Raw genomic sequence first — 6,000 nt, forward strand, 5'->3', positions numbered from 1 at the left:
TCCATCACCACCTTGCTGACGTCGCAGCCTTGTTGGAACAGGGCGGCCGTCCACCAACCATCCAATACTCCATCCATCTGGACCATCCAGGGTTGCACGGCACTCACTAGTGAACAGGGCTGTTTGAAAATTAGTCTTCATGTATTTTTCTGCCCAGTGCATCCGTTTCTGCTTGTGAGCATTGGTTAGTGGTGGCCGAATAGAAGGTTTATGCACAGTTGCAAGACTCTATACCTTGATGTCCGTGGGACTCCAGAAGCACCAGCAGCTTCAAATATCTGTTTGCTGCCATGTAATTATATTTAACCCCTTAAGGACCCATGACGTACCAGTATGTCATGAGTCCGCTCCCGTTCTATAACGCTGGGCCACGGCGTGGCCCCGCGTCATAGCGGGTCGGGCCCGGCCTCTAACAACGGCCGGGTCCCATGGCTAATAGAGCGCAGCACTGATCGCGGTGCCGCGCGCTATTAACCCTTTAGACGCGGCGTTCAAAGTTGAACGCCTCATCTAAAGTGAGAGTAAGACCATGCCGGTTAGCTCAGGGAGCTGTTCGGGATCGCCGCGGCGAAATCGCGGCATCCCGAACAGCTTACAAGACAGCCGGAGGGTCCTTACCTGCCTCCGTGCTGTCCGATTGCCGAATGACTGCTCAGTGCCTGAGATCCAGGCATGAGCAGTCAAGCGGCAGAATCATCAATCAGTGATTTCTAATGAGAAACCTCTGATCAATGTAAAAGATCAGTGTGTGCAGTGTTATAGCCCCCTATGAAAAAAAAAGTGAATAAAAATTATTTAACCCCTCCCCTAATAAAAGTTTGAATCACCCCCCTTTTCCCGTAAAAAAGTGTAAATAAAAATAAACATATGTATCGCCGCGTGCAGAAATGTCCGAATTATAAAAATAAATCATTAATTAAACCGCACTGTCAATGGCGTACGCGCAAAAAAATTCCAAAGTCCAAAATAGTGTATTTTTGGTCACTTTTTATATCATGAAAAAATGAATAAAAAGTCCTATCAATGCAAACATGGTACCGCTAAAAACTTCAGATCATGGTGCAAAAAATTAGCCCTCATACCGCCCCATACGCAGAAAAATAAAAAAGTTATAGGGGTCAGAAGATGCATGTAGTTATGATTTTTTCCAGAAGTACGACAAAATCAAACCTATATAAGTAGGGTATCATTTTAATCGTATGGACCTACAGAATAAAGAGAAGGTGTCATTTTTACGGAAAAATGTACTGTGTAAAAACAGAAACCTCCAAAAGTTACAAAATGGGGTGTTTTAATTTTATTTTGTCTCGCAATTTTTTTTTTCAGTTTCGATGTAGATTTTTGGGTAAAATGACTAATGTCACTGCAAAGTAGTATTGGTGGCACAAAAAATAAGCCATCATATGGATTTTTAGGTGCAAAATTGAAAGTTATGATTTTTTTAAAGGTAAGGAGGAAAAAAATGCAAAAAAAGAAAAACCCCGGGTCCATAGGGCGTTAAGCAGCTGCTCTCTTGATCTGATGCATGAATCTGGCAGAAATCTTCCTCAATGTGCCTTTTATCTGCACGAACCCATCTGTGCTCCGAATCAGCAACAAATCTCTAAATAGTGCGATGATCACACTTAAGTGTTCATGAAATATCTAATGTTTTCATACCTTGTCCAATGTATTGAACTATTTCACGCTTTTCGGCCGCAGAGGGATCCTTTTTCTTCCAGATATTGCTTGAAAATGGTGCTCTGCTTAATTATGTGGAACACCCACCTTTTGGTAGTTTTTCCCTAAATTGGGCTCATCTAGCAATCTAATTATTACAGGTTTCAAAGATTGTTTTCAGTGATCAAAAGGGCCCTGAGACACAATGCCATCCATGAGTTAAACTGAAAAACAAAATATTTAACCCCTTAAGGACCCAAGAATTTTTTTTGCACATCTGACCACTGTCACTTTAAAGGGGTTCTCCGGTGCATAGACATCTTATCCCCTATGCAAAGGATAGGGGGATAAGATGCCTGATCGCAGGAGCCCCGCCGCTGGGGACCCCCGGGATCTTGCACGCGGCACCCCGTTTCTAATCAGTCCCCGGAGCGTGTTCGCTCTGGGTCTGATTACCGGCGACCACAGGGCCGACTGCGTGTGATGTCACACCTCCGCCCCTGTGTGGCGTCACGCTCCGCCCCTCAATGCAATCCTATGGGAGGGGGCGTGATAGCTGCCACGCCCCCTCCCATAGACTTGCATTGAGGGGCGGAGCGTGAGGTCACACGGGGGCGAAGGCGTGAAGTCACACGCCGCCGGCCCTGTTATCGACCGTAATCAGACCCGGAGCGAACATGCTCCGGGGACTGATTACAAACGGGGTGCATGCAAGATCATTGGGGTCCCCAGCGGCGGGACTCTCGCGATCAGGCATCTGATCCCCTATGCTTTGGATAGGGGATAAGATGTCTGAGCACTGGAACACCCCTTTAAGCATTAATAACTCTGGGATGCTTTTACTTTTTATTCTGATTCCGAGATTGTTTTTTTGTGATATTCTACTTTGTTAGTGGTACATTTTCGGCAATACTTGCATAATTTCATGGGGAAAAATTAAAAAATTTGAAACTGTTGCATTTAAAAAAAAATTTTTTTACTGCTTGTAAGGAAAATAGACATTCCAAATACATTTTATATATTGAGTCACATATACAAAGGGAGAGATTTATCAAAACCTGTCTAAAAAAAAGATGCCCAATTGCTCATAGCTACCAATCGGCTTACTTTTTTCATTTTTAACAAGGCCTCTGCAAAATAAAAGAAGCAATCTGATTGGTTGCTATGGGCAACTGGGCAACTTTTTGTCTGGACAGGTTTTGATAAATCTCCCCCAATATGTCTACTTTATGTTTGAATCCTAAAGTTGACATGTTTTTACTTTTGGAAGAAAGAGGGTTTCAACTTCAAGTTTTCAGTTTTTCACAAAATTTTCAAAACTTGAAGTGGATTTAAAGGGCCTTCATATTAGAAATACCCCATAAATGAACTCCCTTAAAAGAAAACTGCACCCCTCCAAAGTATTCAAAAATGACATTCAGTAAGTGCTGCAATTCCTGTGAAACACTTAAAGAATTAACACAAAGTGAAGGAGAAAATTAAAAATCTTCATTTTTTACACTGGCATGTTCATGTAGACAATGTTTTAGAATTTTTACTAGAGGTAAAAGGAGAGAAATCACCCTAAAATTTGTAACCCAACTTCTCATGAGTAAGGAAATACATAATGTGTATGTGAAGTCCACTTTGGGCGCACTAGAGTGCTCAGAAGGGAAGGAGCAACAATGGGATTTTGGACAGTGAGCTTTTCTGAAATGGTTTTTGGGGGGCATGTCACATTTAGGAAGCCCCTACGGTGCCAGAACAGCAATACTATTTTGGAAACTTCACCACTCAAGGAACGTAACAAGGGGTAAAGTGAGCTTTAACACCCCACAGGTGTTTGACGACTTTTCATTAAAGTTGGATGTGTAAATTTTTTATTTTTTCACTAAAATGCAGTTCTTTCCCTAAATGTTACATTTTTGCTAGGGGTAATAGGAGAAAATGCCCCCCCCCCCCCCCAATTTATAACCCCCTCTCTTCTGAGTATGGAAATACCCCATGTGTGGACGTCAAGTGCACTGCGGGCACACTACAATGCTCAGAAGAGAAGGAGTCACATTTGGCTTTTGGAAAGCAAATTTTGCTAAAATGGTTTTTGGGTGGGCATGTCACATTTAGGAAGCCCCTATGGTCTCAGAAAAGCAAAAAAAAAAAAAAAAAAAAACACACATGCACTTAACAAGGGTGCTGGTGTTACCCCAAGTTTTTTCATTTTTAAAAGGGGCAATAGAAGAAATGGTGTTACAAATTTTGGGAGGCTTGTTCTCCTGAGTAAGGAAATACCCCATATGTAAAGTGCTCTGCGGGCGAACTGCAATGCTTAGAGGAGAAGGAATGCCATTCAGCTTTTGGAGATCGAATTTGATTGGAATAGAAGTTGGGGGACGTGTGTTTACAAAGCCCCCGTGGTGCCAGAACAGTGGACCCCCCCCCCCCACACACACACGTGACCCCATTTTGGAAACTACACCCCTCAGAATTTAATAAGGGGTGCAGTGAGCATTTACACCCCCTTGGCATTTGACAGATCTTTGGAACAGTGGACTATGCAAATGAAAAATACATTTATTCATTATCACGGACCACTGTTCCCAAAATCTGTCAGACACCAGTGGGGTGTAAATGCTCACTGCACCCCTTATTAAATTCTGTGAGGGGTGTAGTTTTCAAAATGGGGTCACATGAGGGAGGGGGTTCCACTGTTCTGGCACCATGGGGGCTTTGTAAACACACATGGCCTTCAATTTCAGACACATTCTTTCTCCAAAAGCCCAATGGAGATTCTTCACTTCTGAACATTGTAGTTCGCCCTCAGAGCACTTTACATCCACATATGGAGTATTTTGGGTGGCATGTTCCCTTGTGAAAATGAAAAATGTAGGGTAACACCAGCATTTTAGTGGAAAAAAAAAAGTCAGAACCACTGTAAAATAAGCCACCCCTGTGAAAACTGTCCTCAACTGCCGCTACACTGCACCACTTCCGGGTAACATCATACCCGGAAGTGGTGCAGTGTAGCGGCAGTTGAGGACAGTAATGGCGCCGGAGTGCATACTGGCGTTTAGGTAATTATCTTTTCTTGTGTAACTATTGCGATTGGTCGGCTGTGCATATATAAGGTACCCCACCCCAGTTGCCCACCACTCCTGGATAAAGCCCCGTTGGGTGAAACTCGTTGGAGGTCTGGTGGGTAACTGGGGAGCGGAGGGAGTTTCACTGTTTTATGCCACTATTATATCTGGTTTTCTCTGTGATCCGTTTTGTGTGCGTTTTTAAGATATTGGTCCTATTTACTTATGGCACGTTGCTGGCATTTTAAATTGTTCAGCACACTTGGACACTATATATATTATTGTTATTTTCTTTTCATCTCCCCCTGCTCCCTGGTTCCCACTTTTTGTTTGTCCATGTTGTGTGTGTAATCATTATATGTCTTGATATTATTCTCAATAAAACTCATTTTAGTTTATACATGGTCCGTTCTCAAGTGGTTTCTTTTTCTTTTTGGTTGCATAAGCAATTAGCATCATTACCATTAAGGGTTAACTGTCAATAACTGGTCTTAAATTTGACGTGTGGAGCACTATATAATAAATTCAGGGATTATTTTTGACATGTATAAGTAATTAAAACCTGGATTCTCAGACAGAGTCACCAACTAGGCATTTTTAACACTATCAAATTTATGGGAAAGATAATAATAAAATGGATGATTCTTTAACACATATGTGAATGTCTAGAGAATGTAACTATCCCCCTTATCTGTCTTATCTAAACAGCCATAAATATCTAAAGAGACAACAAGTATTCTACTCCCAGACTGGCACTTGAATAGAAGAACTTTAAAATACACTGTTGTCTATTTAGAACATACAACAAAATGGCTGACATCATACGATTATGCTATGAAACATAGTGATTCATTTTTGGGGCCTTCAATAAGTATGACAGCCCTATATATTCGGCAGCCATTTTGCGGCTCGTCATTTCATTCATTACACTGCAGAGAGATAGGACAGACATCGCTGTGTGTGTGTGTTACACAGAAAAGCTTGTTGCAGCAACATTTCACCTCTTAGTCACCTCAGCCTTCTGTAGGACACAGAGCACAGCGTTTTTGCACAGAAATTAATTCTTACTGCAGCTATTAACCCCTCAGTCACTGTGAACAGCATTGTATTACAGAGAGGGGCAGAGAGCTGTGTGTTGCCTCAGCTGCAGAAACGTTTTCACAGGAGGGAGAAATAATTTTTTTAGGGCAAATCTGTGTCTTTGTTCCACAACAACTGGTCTGCTGGTTATACTAGTCTGTAGACTGTATAATCCATACCCAGCAGTCCATTCCCAATAGTATTT

This window comes from Hyla sarda, chromosome 8 (assembly GCF_029499605.1).
Source record: "Hyla sarda isolate aHylSar1 chromosome 8, aHylSar1.hap1, whole genome shotgun sequence".
Taxonomy (NCBI): Eukaryota; Metazoa; Chordata; class Amphibia; order Anura; family Hylidae; genus Hyla; species Hyla sarda.